A 15,611-nucleotide genomic window follows, 5' to 3' on the forward strand; every position below is an offset into this window, starting at 1 on the left:
GACTTTCTTTTAAAAAAAATATTTTCACAGATTACCCAAGGAATCATTCATGGATCTTGATGGGAAAAAAGCTGTCATATTTATAGGACTAATATCTATGAGCGTGTGCAAGTTGGTGCAGCTTGACAGAATTTAAGGAGACTGTTGGGCCTTGGCGGAGGTTTGCGCTCTATTGAGTGACACACCAGTTGTGTCAGCTCAGCAGAACCGTCCGCAGGCTGCTCACATGTTTTTGTCCTGAGCACAGAATCCGAGACGTGAGGCTTTTCACTGACGTCGTGAAAAGTGTGATGCAGAAAGAAGCAGCTTTTTCACTGTATCTCCATTAGTATTTCATGAGTGATGTTCATGGCTGATACACTACATCAGAATTTAGAGTTTGGGAATTTGGCCACCGTTAATGATGCCGGCACATGTTGTGAGAGGAGGGGGGGGAAGAAGCACATTCTTCTTTTGTAGTTTTATGCAACGGAAAGTTTGGAGCGTTTGTCTGCATGTACGAAGCAGCTGGCCTCACTTTACTGGAGGAGCGTTGGCTCTTTTTAAGAACCCAGGAACTTTTATTCTTGCAATCGTATGAGATTTTTCCCATAAAATTACAACTTTAGATTTAGATTTGCAATATTACATTTTTTCAACAACTTTATTATAGAAATCTGCGTTTTATTTTTTCCTTTAAAATGACCCCTGACACTCCGTCCAATATCATTGATATGCAATTTTTAAAAAAAAGAATAAATATCACTTGATTTAGTTCAACCTAACTGTCAACATTTCAAATTAATTCTCGAAATACAAAATTGGAAAAACAAGAACAAAATCATCTTCTCATTTCCCCTCTCATGTCTGGCCTCATCTCTCTTCCACACACTGCTGCTGCTCAGTGAGAAATTAGTGTCATCACAGCAAGTGACCACACGGTGGCGCAGTGCAGTGCCTGACACGGAGCCCCTTTCTTCTTCTTTTTTTTTCTCCTCCTCTTCTTTTTCTGGAGAACATCAATGGGACGAGTGGATTTGCATGTCCGGCCGCCTGTGCCAATGGGCGCACGGGGGGGGGCGGGGTTAGCGGGTGGAGCCGGTCGGAGGGAGGCAGCCCGGTTAGTGCTCAGTCAACAACCCAGAGCATCCGAGACAACTACACCTAGTTTCTTCCCACCGAGCTCTGCCCTCAAACCCTGAGCCGGTGCTTCTTTTCTTTTTTGGGGGTTTTCGTTTTGTTCGAACCGCTCCTGCAAAACATTTTTTTTATATCATTTGTGTGTGTGCGCGCGCGCGCGCGCGTGTGTGTGTGTGTGTGTGTGTGTGTGTGTGTGTGCGCGCGCACCGACCAGGTTGAGTTGCGGCTGCACGTCGCCTCGATATATATACATCGCTGTCCCGGTGGCGGATGAGAAAGATTTCTTTTTTTCTGACAGTGAAATTACCGATCACAGATCCGTCTGGTGCGCGCCGCCGCCGCCGCGTTCGTTGTTCCGGGGTCCTGGATCCACACAGGGGAGGAGCGGGGAGCAGATCATCCGTCGTTCTCTTGGGTGAGTCCCACGTTCTCTCTGACACTTCCACGGTTATTACTTCTTCATCTCACGACGAATGAATGAATGAATGGATGGATGGATGGATGGATGAATGCGTAATCTCCAAGTGAACGATCCTCTGTCGAGACCATGTGGAATTGTGGATCGTGTGAGTTTCAGGGTGCGCAGAGTGGACCGTGGTCATGTTTGGATGCGGGATGCTGCGCTTGTGAATAGCCAGTGGGCCCCAAGTGTGTGAAATGAATGAAATGTGGACGCTCCATCCTTTATGATGACGCTTTATATCATAAGAAAAGACTGAAACAATATTCTAACAGTAGGACTTTGACCTGCTCCCACAGATAAACTACACAGACACACAGATGACCTTTTTTTTAAAAAACTGTAACTTTATGGCTCTGCTGTTGAAAAAACACTCACAAAAACGCCTGTCGTTACGTCATTATTGTCGTGGGAATGGGATAATGTGCTATCGATTGAGCTGTAAAGAGTCACGCTGATTATTGGGTAATCGCACGCGGGTCATAGTTGTGCGTCAGTTGCGTTTTTTCTTCTTCTTTTTTCTCTCTCCAGGATGGCGTGGCCACCGACACATGCGGCATGGTTGTAGTAGTTTTTTAAAAATAATTCCTGTATATACCTATGTGTCAAAGATTCCCTCCATCTTAACCCCCATAATGCCTCGTGCTATGTGGTCAGTGTGTGTATGGTTATACATATATATCATTTTTCAAGAGATATTCAGGACTTCTGCTGCTGCAGAACATGAGAGTGTGGTATTCAGAGCACTTAGAGACTGGAGGCATAATGCATTCACACACACACACACACACACACACACACACACACACACACACACACACACACACACACACACACTCACACACACTTATGCACTTGGCACATGCCTTCATATATGGGCCTAGTAAACGCAAGCCGTCCTTTTGTCTGTGGAGCTCCATCTGTTCCGTGACATGGCATTCCTCAGACAGCCAGTCATGCCCCCCAGCCCCCACCACCCCCTGACCCAATGCCTCAGAGAGAGAGAGAGAGAGAGAGAGAGAGAGAGAGAGAGAGAGAGAGAGAGAGAGAGAGAGAGAGGGAGGGAGTCACATGGGGTGTATTAAGAGAGGAGGTTCAGGGCTCAGGGTGTCTCAGCCTGCAGGCCCTAGACCACCTGCATGGAGAGCTCCTGCTCGGGCCCGGGGTGCAGAGCTATATATGCTTTGGCCCAGGGCGGGTTCAGTGGAGCTCTGAATTTGGGCCGAGACTGCTCGGCGAGAGGATGGTACATTTGGGTTGCAGCGGGAGCTACATTAAGGCTATAGGTTTGTTCTAGAGCTGAAGTAGGAGGTAAAGCTATGTTTGCTCTGCAGCGGAGGCTTGAGAGGAGCCTGGTGTACGGTCAGTCGCTGTGGAAAAAAGGTGCTAGGTCTGGTCCAAAACCTTGGATGGTTTTGTCCTACAGCCGGGGATAGTGGAAGGCTGGGGTTTGGTCTAGGGCTGTGACTGAGGGAAGGCTTAGTTGGGTCCAGAAATAGGACTAGAGGAAGGACACATTTGTTCTAGGGCAAGAGGAAAGAGAGGTAGGACGAGAGGAAGAGGTGCTAGAATATGAAGTCCAAACCAACGGGGCTGCTGGATATTCATCGGCTTTGATGTAGCTAATCACTGCTGCAACTCAGTCATCACAACTAGAACATAATTACACCACCACCCCCCATCCACTCAATGCTACACACACATAAATGCACACATCCAAATACACACACACACACACACACACACACACACACACACACACACACACACACACACACACACACACTCCATTTCCCCTCAGACCACTTCCCCACTTCCACAGCTCTGATTGTTGCATTAGGACTTGGCTGCCTATTGTTGTCCACACACACACACACACACACACACACACACACACACACACACACACACACACACACACACACACACACACACACACACACACACACACACACTCGCATGCGTGCACACTCACGTACAAGGGGGAGGGCCGCCGGCCCAGCTGAGACCACACTATACAACGAGGATCAAAGGTCATACAGCCGGCCAATCAGGGTGCAGTCCTGGGTTGGCTGGTGGCGGAGGAGGGCGTTGCCCCCTTTGTGCTGGTCAGGGCGGGTCTGCTAAACAAGTAGCTCCACTTCCAGCCTCACTGTGCTTCCTCAGAGCCGGTCACTCCGTCGGGCCGCGGCAGGTCAGGGGCCCCGTCCGCTTCGCAGCGAGCTCTTTGTTTAATCGTGACAAGCTGTCTGGTTCCTAATTTGTTGAGCCTTCCCTGAGAAAGATTATGAAGTGTAAAATTTACGATTTAAAACTTTAGAATATCTTCAAAGAATTCAACTTCACTGAGGTTTTTTTGCACAGGGTCCGATAATTGGTTGAGTGAGAGTATTAACGAATGAAACCAACTGAAAACCCTTTAAATTCATCACAGAATGATATCGCTGGCGGTGGGATTAGCTAATTGAAAATAAACAGAGTAAAATAATAAGATTTTTTTTGTAGAAAGATGGCGAAGAGAGGAATGAAGGAAAGAGTGGAGGAAAGAGGACGATTTGGGAGCAGGGTGCTGAAGAGGAGAGAGAGAGAGAACGACAAGATAACGGAAATTAGGAGAAAGAAAGTGAGGCCGCAGAGGGACAGAGAGAACGAGCGAGTGATAATGTAAAAGAAGAGGAAGGAAAGATGGACTGGGAGAGAGCGAAGAAACTGGGAATTAGCCACCAGGGGAACAGCGGGAACCATTTGTTCCCCGGTCGCCGTCTTTAATTCGAGAAAGGGAACTCTTCTTCTCCTCATTGAACTCGATCACGTCAGTCTGCACAGAACTTCTGACACAGAAGAGATTCTTGTCTTCTGACATTTGCATCCTCGTCATCCTCCCCGCTCACTGCCTCTCTCACACACACACACACACACACACACACACACACACACACACACACACACACACACACATACATACGGTACACATACAGTACACACTTCCATCTTTGCTGTCTGATGCCTGTAAGTGCCTTCAGTATGTGCTGAGTGGAGTTATCTGATTTCTGCCGGCTAGTTAAATGCAACCACTCCTCTCTCTCCTCCTCCTCATAGGAGTTCCATTAGTGCTCACACACTAATGGCGTGCTCACGGTGCAAAGACACGGGCCTGTTGTTTTGTCTGTGTGTGTGTGTGTGTGTGTGCCTTTGCCGTGCTCTTATTGGTTTGCATTATGCTCATGCGGATTATTATCGGAGCGATGCCTGTCTAGTCGACACGTGCAAAGGCAACAATTTGTGGGTTTGACCATGCGTGTGTGTGTGTGTGTGTGTAGAGGGATGCCCACTGCCGTGCGTGCGTGCGTGCGTGCGTGTGTGTCCGTTTCCCCTAGCGATCAGCAGTTTATTTATTTGCTTCAGTGGCTCTTTTTCCCTCTGCAGATAACAAGGAAAGTGGAAATGGGTCTTCCTCAGTAGCCACGACTCCGAGCGGTGCGCTCATCGCCAACAATAACTGTCACTTTGAGTTGGAATGTTTTTTGTTGTTTTCCTGTCTCTATCTATTTTTGATAGTGACCTATTTCAGCCTGTTTAGCTGTTGAAGATCAGACGCAACATCTGAGTCTAAAAAAACACAAAACGCTGAAGCCTGTGAAACGCCGCGTCGCGACCCTCAGGGTCTGATCTAATCTAAATCCTTTTACAGGCTTTTAGCCGCCGCTTCGCTCGCTGCTTTTTCGATTGTTTTCACAGGGTTCGTCCCAAATCACACTTAGCACCTACTGCAAACGTCCAACACAGAATGGGTTTAACCCTGCACCTCCTGATGCTGTGTGAACACAGTTACCATCCACACAATACTGACTATGGAGGAGTCCCATCCTGGGATTCATGGCAGAACTTTGAATTGTCAAAGATGTGTGATGTTCAGGAACATATTGTTTAGTATGCATCTTCCAACCAGTAAAGGAAATTCAAATAAAAAAAGGTCCTTCCCTCCCGTTTACAGCCATTGTTAAATGACCCTTGAACAAGGTGATGTGCCTGATCTCCTGTCTGTTAGAAGACTGTGGCCCTTCTGGGCCAAGTCCGTTGTCATTGAGCCGTGACATACAGGGATATAGCTGTAAAACAGTACACATGCTTTGAGTTGTCCCTGGATTAAAAGGGGGGAAAAAATAATCACGATTGCATAATCAGAATCTCCCCATTTGATCAATACGAGGAGGTAAACGAGCCCAGATGGTGTTTCTGCGCTGTAATGCATGTGGTAATCTGGTGTTATGTACAGTACCTACAGCACGTGTACGATGACTTTCTCCCTGCACGCTTTTGTTTTAATTCAAAGCCTGTACAGTGTGTGTGTGTGTGTGTGTGCAACTAAAAAAAATATATATCATGGTGGCTCCTGTGCTGCGCTATTCCAGAGTGACGCCGGGGGGGAGGGGGGGGGGAAGAGAGATTTTTAGCAATAGACAGAAGAACCCAAGTCAAATCTTCCCGAGCACAGAGGGGCCTATTCACCGAGCTATACGTGAAGAGTAGAAGAGAGCGGGGGAGCGAGGGTGAGGGGTGGGACAGAGGAGCGAGGGTGACACTTAAAGTGGGTCATTTTTTTTTACTTTGATGGTCGATGGCGTGCATCTGTTGGGTGTGTGTCGTATCGCTGCGCAGGCCTGGCCGGAGCAGACAGAGAACGCAGAGGCACAGCGAAGGATGGAGGGCAGCTGATGGCACTCCACGGACGATAGAGGAGGACACACGGAGACATCAGGCTCTGTGCGTGTGCGCGTGTGTGTGTGAGAGGGAGAGAGGGAGAAAGAAAGAGGGAGAGGGCAAGTTTCAGTTTATGACCAGCCACAACTCACCTCCAGCTGAAAAAAGGATAAGTCACTGGAGCACATGCTGTGTGTGTGTATGTGTGTGTGCGTGCATGCGTGCGTGCGGAGCAGAAAACTCTTCACAGGGGGTGTATTGGGAGTGACACACTGGGGGTGATGGCGGCGCTCACGTTACCCTGTATGACTTTCTGATGAAACCGTACACTTCGCAGTGCGTATTAGAGCTTGACTGATGAATCACCCAGGATGATATATCATCTCCAGTTGATGGTCACTAATGAGCCCAGTGTATATCTGAAGTCGGGAAATGTCTCACTTAATAGGTCACAATTTTCAATAGCCAAATTTAAGGGATCCTTGTTGAATAATTTTATTTTCTAAAGATCCAAAGATGCTTGTTGGCATATAATTTAAAAAGTTAATTACTGCCTATGTCAAGCTACTTTTTAATGCCCAGTCAACTGATATCTCATGGGGGCTAGGATGATTATAAAGACCTCTTACCAATCTATCATTATGAAAAAGAATATTTTATTCACAAAGTGCCAACAGGAGCACTCGGAGAGTCATATCATAATCGTAATCACCTGTCGCCATGACCCGGGACCCATGCTTGATCAAAACTTTCATGCAAGTAAGTAGATGAGCAAAACAAACAGACAAACCAGTTTCATTACTTCCTTGGCAGAGGTAATAAAGGTGGTTTCCTATTCTTTTCTTGCTTTTGGCATTTGCCCCCCCCCCCAGAATGTGGAGACAAATGAAAAGTGAAATGTGAGAATCATGAGGCCCAATATCTCACAGAGTCTCAGTCTTCATTGGGGAATTTTTGTTTTATGTGTTATTACGCAGAAAGAAAAATTATTGAATATGTTTCAATGACAGGAATTCAAAAAACAGTAATTATCCCTCCACATAACTATCGTTTTATGAAACAAAAGCAGCTGCTTGAAACTTAGCCGCTTATTCTTCTAAACTGTATTCATACTCGGTTCAATAAATCTGCTGCTGATTGTTTTATTGCGTCGTTTAAATCATTCTACAGACGGATCATGTTGATTTACTGTAATTGAAGAGGTTAAAGTTGTCTTTTCATGGGGCCCAAAAAAACCTCCCTCTGCTAAGAATGAGCTTCGCGGTCGTTAAAAAGCTCTTCTCTGTTTACCGGCGCTATGACTCATGGTTGCCATGGCGATGGGCTCTGACAGCAAACGCAGCTGATCATGAGCCTCTGACTCCACATGACTGTCCTCCCTTCATCTCTCTCTCCGCCTCCATCAGTCCTCCGCTTTCGATTCTTGTCTCTTTGCCTTTCTCGCCGTCTTTCCATCTCTCTCCTTTCTTTCCGTCCGTCCCGCTCTCTTCATGTTCTCTCAAAGTCAAAGTCACCGGTGTCACAAACTTTGGTGATTTGTTCGTCCATGTTTCCCCACGCACTTGTCCTTTCATCCCTCATGTCAGTTCTGCAGCACCTCTCATACACCTCATGTAGATGTTCCTATCAGACCCTCGGCCCTCACTACCCCTCGCCTCTGCTCTTTTCTCCTACGCCCGCCTTCGCACTCCCTTGCTTCTGCCTTCTGCTGTCTTTCTACGGTGGCCAGCTGCAAACCAGATGTGGCCCAGTCTCCCAGCTGCTGGCATCATGATCGTGAAGCGGAAGAGGAATGAGAGGGAAATGACCCCCCCCCCCCCCCCCCCCTGAAAAACAAGGCACTTTGATCCTGTAAAACATATGAGAAGGACAAATATTTTATGAGATTTTAAAAGGAAGCCAATGATAAAAACTGTAAATCCCAAAAGGACCATTATAGTGATGCCATAGTATTGAATCGTGTGCTGCAGACGGACTCTACTCTAAGAATCTGTTATGATATTTGAGGCTTGTGTTCATTAAGAAACAACATTAGCTCACTAATGAACATTATATATATATATATATATATCATTTTTTTAAAGACAACGTCTCCCTCCGCCTACATGGTGTTATGGTTAGCCAGCGGAACACGTCCAGCCAGAAACGCCCAAGTGCTCCACTGAACGCATCAGGAGGTCCTTCCTTCCTTCCTTCCTTCCTTCCTTCCTTCCTTCCTGTGGCTATCCAGTTATACAATTCCTCCATCACTCCTCTGCTGCTTAACTACTGTTGTAATTTGCCGTCGACCTACATTACACTTCTCGTGCAATTGACCTTTTGCATGTTACAGTTAATTTACCGTTGCACTATTCCATTTTTTTTTTGCACGTCTATGATTCTATGATGTCTCCTGTCCACATTACTCTTTACACATTTGGGCGCGGGCGCTATTACTATTAATATTTTAGAAACGTTTTTATATTAATTTCCAATTTTAACAAAGCAATTACCCGTGGGGATCCACAAAGTTTTTCTGATTCTGATTCTGAGCCATACTAGCTGTTTTCCCTACCTCCGGTCTTTGCGCTGATTTTTACATTAAAGCTCAGAAATGTGTAGTAGCATGATATTTATGGTATCATAAATATTAGCATTAGAGACGTGATGTATAGATAATATTTTTGGACTAAAAGTGGCTCGTATAACCACCATCAGTGTTGGCCAATTTAGCCGTCATATTAAGAAGTGTGTTTACGCCACGGAATTTCCTTTTTTCGTGGCTCTCACGATCCGGGACATCCTGGAAAAAGAATTTAAATGAAATGTAAGACGCAGAACAAAAAAGAAAAAGAGGAAGAAAAAGAAGAACGGCATTTTAACGATGAACAAATCTGGGAAACGCATTAGACCGGTTTCTTAACACAAGGGCTACCTATTTGCCGGGGCACATGCGAGGTGCAGAGGAGGGCAAGATGGCGGAGCGAGGGACGTCCTGTTTCGCAGGCGAGCCGGAGCTGCTGTAAAACGCCACGGAGAAGAATAAAGAAAAAGCATGCCAGAGATGGAGACGGTGTTGACGGTGTAAGAGTGGATTGGTCCTGTTGTGATCGGCGAGCTATGGACTGTGAGGCAAATACTTTGCGAAAAGGGCAATAAAAAGCAACATTTTGACTGATTATAGGTCATGTCACAGGAACCGTGTTGGACTATATACAGCCGATACCTTTTCTCCACACGCTACCTCCCTTTCCTCCTATTTCTTTAGTAACCCGTCCTATCTTTGTCCAATTTCCAGTCAACCCATTGCTTCGCTGCGACGCTCTGTCCTCCTGCCTTCTATTTTTCCCCCGTCTTCTCCCTATTTCCCCCTCAAAACATCAACTTCTTCAGCGGCCTCACGTTCCCTCCGTCTGCCTCTCCCCGCTCAGGGCAAGTGGCAGTCTCTGCCTGCCGGCCCCCGGAGGAACAGACCGGCCTTTGTCTGTTTGAACTGGAGGGAGATGAGTAGCCCGCCGGCCTAGTAAACCCAGCAAGCCCAGTAGGGGGGTTCAGGATTTGTCTGTCGCAAGCCGACCAGCCGGAACGCCTGATAATCAGATAGCCACTCAAGCCGGGGCCCTGTTGGTCCGCGCAGTCAGTCAGTCAGACAGACAGTCAGTCAGTCAGGTATTATGTTCGGCTCTCACGACCATGAGGAACAACGAGATGAGAAAAAAGCATGGTGCGGGGGGGGGGACAGAGCGACCGCAGTCCCGGGTTGAACGTTCTCCAAGCACAGCCGTGCTTGGAGAAGGATGACTTCTCCAAGCACGTGAAGGACGACTTTGAAACCTGAGCGGCAGCGTCGCTATTCCAAAAACACCCTCGCTCACTTCAGAATGGGAAATTATTGCAGGCCGATTCATCACCTGCTGCAATAAACGCGATGAGCGCCACCAGCGGGAGCTGCCAGACGATATAAAATGCTCAGCGGCGCTAATTAAGTGACTTTGTCACTAGATTTACTGACCTCTCAGACTCCATTTATTTATTTATTTTTAAGCACCTCACGGCAAATCTAGCGACTTTTCCGTAGGAGAGAGTCTACTCCTTTCTTTCTGCAGCTTGGCTGCAATAATAAACCACTGGTCAGTTTCTCCTTCAGCGATGGGAGGATTACCGGTAACACTCTGAATCATCTATGAGCCGGCCGAGAGAAAAAGAAAAGAGGCAAGAAGAGAAGTAATGAAACTGCAACAGCAGGTTATTGGCAGCAGGTTTGCCTCCGTTGTTCAGTCTGTACGAGCTCATTTGACCGCACTCCTCCTCTGTCTGCACCGACTTCTTCTCCAAACCACATCCAAGCCCCTTTGGGAGAGGAAACCCAAACACATCCAGTATTGTGATTCGTCTACTATATTTCGTAGCTGAAACTACTTTCCATCACACAACCCGATTCCTTCTGATGTCATTTCCGCGGCTTTGACTACACGCTGAAATACTTTTCCCACTTTAATGGCAGAGTCTCCGGGCTCCGTCGGGCCTCAACAAGCTCCAACAGGGAGATCAATAGAGCGAGGACATGGGCCGTCCTCTCACAGGCCCGTGTCGGCTCTTGCCTCGGATCTCGGAGGAATCGTTTTCGGCGATTGCCAAGGCGACACCCAACCGGCGCGGAAAAAAATGATTTGATGTAATGGGAACACCATACGGTCTGATTAGTGGAGCAGCTCTTCCTTCATCTCTCACCCAGTACTACTGCTCCACTCCCTGTGATGTCAGCGTGTCAGGGGAGGTGAGCGAGCGAGCGTGCGTGCGTTTGCCATTCTCTTTCAAGCCCTCCCGCCCCTTTGACATCACCCCTCGTCTCCCCGTTGTAAGAGAATGGCACGAGGGTAAAAATAGAGTGAGGTGGATGGAGAAGGGGAGCGGACGAGAAGGGGAGGATGACGGAGGCGATAAGACGTCGTGAGGGGAATTAAAAAGACATGGCTGCAGGGCTGGACATCGGTCTCACTCCAGCCACGTCCCGGATCGTCCGGTTCACCAGGTGGCTGCTTTGACACATGTACGTGTAGGGAGAACAGGCCGAGACACACCGCACTGTGTTTGTGTGTGTGTTTACATGCTATCCGATCAACGTGCTCCGCATAGGGAATGTGTTCTGCAAGAATGCAGAGCCAGAGGAAAGTCTCAACCCCTTTTAACCCCCCTCTCTCAGCCGTAGACCAGCTTTGAAGCTTTGTTTCTTCTCTTCTCTAAGTCTCGCACTCACACACACACACACACACACACACACTCCACACAGCGTCTTTCCTCACATGGATTTGTTTACATCCTGGCAGACACCTCCCACGATACGTGGCTCCGACATACTTCTCGCTGAAGTGCCGAAGCTCGGCACAGTCGCCGAGTATGTATTCGCACGAGGCGTCGATTTGGCTGCAAAGTGCACAAACCCATTTTGACCCAAATGCATTTTGAAATATTCTTTTGGTGGGGGTGGGGGGGGGGGGGACCGGCTGGTTGTCAGCGCATGCAGGGATGGGGGAAGTCGACCTGGCATTCTGGTTTCTCATCCTGTCCTTTCCTTTCCCCCGGAGCCTTGTGGTGATGGACAGGTCCTCGGCTTGCGGAGCAGTTGCGTGTATCCTCAGTGCCTGTGAAGTGTTGGGACTGTTTACTCGTGCTGTCTGTGTGGTTGCGCGATGCCTGCTGCACCACAACTACTCCTGCACTAAGTTCCTACGGATAATGAGGAGGAGGATTTTTTTTTTGTGCTGTTTTGTGGCAACATGATTTTAACCGTTTTCTTTATTTAACTCCTTCTGTAACATCATGTGTGCGCTTCCATATAATTAAAATTAAAAGATGGAATTGTCTGTGTTTATTTTAAAGATATCCATTTAGCTGAAGCAGTATACTCTACACTTGACTTCATGCCATCAGTGTATTTCTAAGTCACACTCTGTGTGTGTGAATGTTTTTGCATGGCGCTATGTAGGTCTTTGTTATGTAATACAATCTGTCCCTACTATCTAATATTCAAACTGCTAACCCTTGAGGGTAAAGGGAGAGGGGACGAGAGGAGAAAGTTGCCGATAAACAAACTCTTCTTGGAACTTCCTCTGACTGTCAGAGAATCATACGCAAGACCGGTTCATTGCACACATGCAAAAAGTTAATTCACTCATTCTGTGTGAAATGTAAGGTTTCACAAGCCCCTTTTTTCCCCCTCAATCAGCTTCTTACTAAAAAAGCAATCATGTCCGACGTAAACACATTCTGCTGCCGTTCAGATTTTCTGTTTGTCGTTTACACTGGGCAGAGCTGATTGTGATGGACAGAGGAAGATCTTGATCAACTATATAACATAAAGTCATCAACTTTAGATGACCAGCGATCATCTTTGAACAACGTACTGTCTGATCAACATTCTACGACTGTGATAATGTCTATATGTTGGTTTTCCATTTCCAGCACCAGCGAAGATCATTCTTCTTCCCTTCTTTGCCTCACAACACGAGTGTGAGTCACAGCCTGTGAGGCGTGCGGAGCCATCCGGGGTTGTCAGAGCTTGTTGGGGGATGTCTGGTCAAGAATTGTTCCATATCTCCGGGGGCTTTTGATGTGGGGCGTGGTGCTGTGGTTTCACCGCGACTGTCTCCATCACCGCGTTGTGGGGCAATCGGAGAGGCAGCTCTCCTCCTACAATGACAGATGGTCGCGTGTGTGGTTGTGTCCGGGCTATCCCGACGACATTTGGGGGTGAGGCGTTTGGCTCGTGAGGGAGGGGAGGGGAGGGGGCAGAGGGGCTTCGGAGAGGAAGAGGAGGTGGTGAAGTGTGGGGAGAGGTCAGCGGAGGCACAGCTGGTGAGACCCCCACTCCAACCAGCTGCTGCCTCAAAAGAGGCCTGTCAGCAGCCTGCACGTCCCTGCCCCTCCCTCTTGTCTCGTCCCCCCTGCAGCTTCAGCCCAGCTGTTCCAAACTTTCTACCCCTCCTCCCCGTCCAACATGCACCCTACCTCCACCAGAAAAAGAAAAAAAAAAAAGAACCCCCCCCCCCCCGTCCCGCATTTACAAAAACAAGCATGCCTGCTCTCGGGGTGCAAACGCGTTCAACATCAACGCTCATGGACTCGCTCCTGCTCAGTTTTCCAACAAGTCACAGCCGAGGTGTCCCAGGAGTGGTGGTGTGGCAGTCAGGCCTCTGAGGTCCGAGCCTGAGGCTGGAGTAAGATCCACCAGCTGGGCCTGTGCCCTCCAAAGACCACGCGTCTTGCGTGAAATGCCAGAGCCACGCTGACATTCTGAATGCTCTACGTCTCTGCTGACTTTTACCCTGGAAGCCGTTTGTTTAATTTTATCCTGTAGCGGTATGAAATTCATATTTTCTGAGACTTGATTCTTGAGACAGGTTATCATTCAAGATTGCCACTCCTGTGAAAACCGAGCCCGTATCTTAATATGTGCAAGTATCTTACTCGATCCTCAGTGTTTTGTTTTGCCAGGAGACCCCTAGTGGCTGTACAAGTAGTGGCTCTTAAATCCCGGATTCCTTGAAAGCACCAATAAGTAGAGTCATCGCTCCAACTGCGCTGCCGCACAACGACAACAAAACTCTACAGTGGATTTGATTATGACAAATCAATGACTACAAGCAGATTTTTATGTCTCTGCAAGTTCATTACCAAACTGTTTTGATATTAATGGAATCCCGTAGCTGTCTGGAAGGTAGGAAGTCTGTCTGGAAACATATGGCGCAACAGCCCTTGTGCAACTTGTACACAGTTGTAGCTGAAAGATGCAAAAATCTTAAAGTATTATCGTTGAATCTGGAGACAAAAGTGAAGAAAGTGACTCATAATATGGTGAATTAATAATAAATGATTAGCCTGCTGCTGAATGTTCCATTAATGTGATTTTTGTCCCTTCACCATATTGATTTCCTCCATTAAAATATATAAATATATTCCAAGGTCAGATCTGCAGCCAGGCAGGGCCACCCAGGCTGCACCTTGCCATCCCCTGTTGCAGCGGGCGCCGGGGGTGCCACACCCTCTCTCTCTCCCTCTGCCCCGAGTGCTATTGTTCCCTGGATGATAAGGCCCACGTGCCCCCCTATTCAGCATCCTGGTGGGGGGTAGGCGGGCCCTTTGTCTGGCTGCCATTGTCCCAGACACACGCTTCCATTTGACGGACACACGTGCTGACAAAAGAGAAAGGGAGCGGGGCTGGGGGGGGGACGGGGAGGGGCCCCCACTGGCCATTATTCTCGGCGGTGGCGGCGGTGAAAAGACGAGACGCGCTGGCCATCTGTGGTGTGTGTCTGTAATCTGTAGTGACGGGGGGAAGCACGCACACACACACGCGCATGCACGCACGCACACTTCTCGGTTTCTAAAAGAATCCCTCTCTTTTGTCTCGCCACGCTTTTCCAGGGGCATGACGCCTATTGAGGTGTCCTCCCTTTGCTTTTGACGGGTGTTTGTTTTGCCCCGGACGCACGGTGTGGAAAGGGAGAGAGACAGAGACAGAGAGTGTGTGTGTGTGTGTGTGTGTGTGTGTGTGTGTGTGTGTGTGTGTGTGTGTGTGTGTGTGTGTGTGTGTGTGTGTGTGTGTGTGTGTGTGTGTGTGTGTGTGTGTGTGTGTGTGTGTGTGTGTGTGTGTGTGTGTGTGTGTGTGTGTGTGTGTGTGTGTCCCAACCATCTTGGAGAAGAAAGTGAGCACATGTGAAGCTTCTTTATCCTCTCCTCACGTCTGTGTGTCAGAGTGACTTTAGCCGAGGGCCTGTTTTCCAGCAACAGGCCCTAAACATCAGTCCACTTGCGTTGTCACTGGGTTTCTCTCTCTCTGGCCCGGGACGACCCACGTCTGCTCGCGGCTCTTCACCTCTGTCAGTGTTTACTCTGCCTCTTCACAATCCCTCTCCACTTCCTCTCTTCTGGATGTTCTCAGAAGCAGAGGCAAGTTTCTGGAAGTCACTGGAGGATGTTTTATATCGCAGCTCAAATATGATGTGCCCGTCTCGACCTGTTGACCCGTGGGAAGTCCTGTTTCCTTCTCTCTTCCTGCATCCATGGCATTTAGTCATTTTCACATTCTTTACTCCCCTCGCACATCAGTAAAATTTGTGTCATCAGGGGAGGATGGCCATATTTAGCATGCTTCTATTTTTATTATCACTTTGTCCATTTTGGGAAATAATAACAGAACAGTGCTGCAGCAGCTGGGAATGGGAATTTGTGTTCCAGCAATTTTGCCAAGATGGCAATTTAGTAAATGTTCTTAAAATAAGTCTGTGGAGTCACCTCATCATTACTTATTGAAGAGAATCGAGGCTCAAGCTTTCGCTTAGCAATGATTCAC

At 47.9% G+C, this 15,611-nt stretch overlaps 1 protein-coding gene across 1 annotated transcript in view; it reads left to right on the forward strand.

Moving 5' to 3' along the window:
• Positions 1-1,217: 1,217 nt before the first annotated feature.
• The window catches only part of numbl (NUMB like endocytic adaptor protein), a 50,249-nt gene continuing 35,855 nt past the window's right edge, over positions 1,218-15,611 (forward strand). Inside the window, exon 1 of the mRNA XM_035623408.2 lies at positions 1,218-1,534. The gene's annotated coding sequence lies outside the window, so the exon portion shown is untranslated. The remainder of the gene's footprint in view (positions 1,535-15,611) is intronic.

The sequence above is a fragment of the Scophthalmus maximus genome, chromosome 11 (genome assembly GCF_022379125.1).
Source record: "Scophthalmus maximus strain ysfricsl-2021 chromosome 11, ASM2237912v1, whole genome shotgun sequence".
NCBI lineage: Eukaryota > Metazoa > Chordata > Actinopteri > Pleuronectiformes > Scophthalmidae > Scophthalmus > Scophthalmus maximus.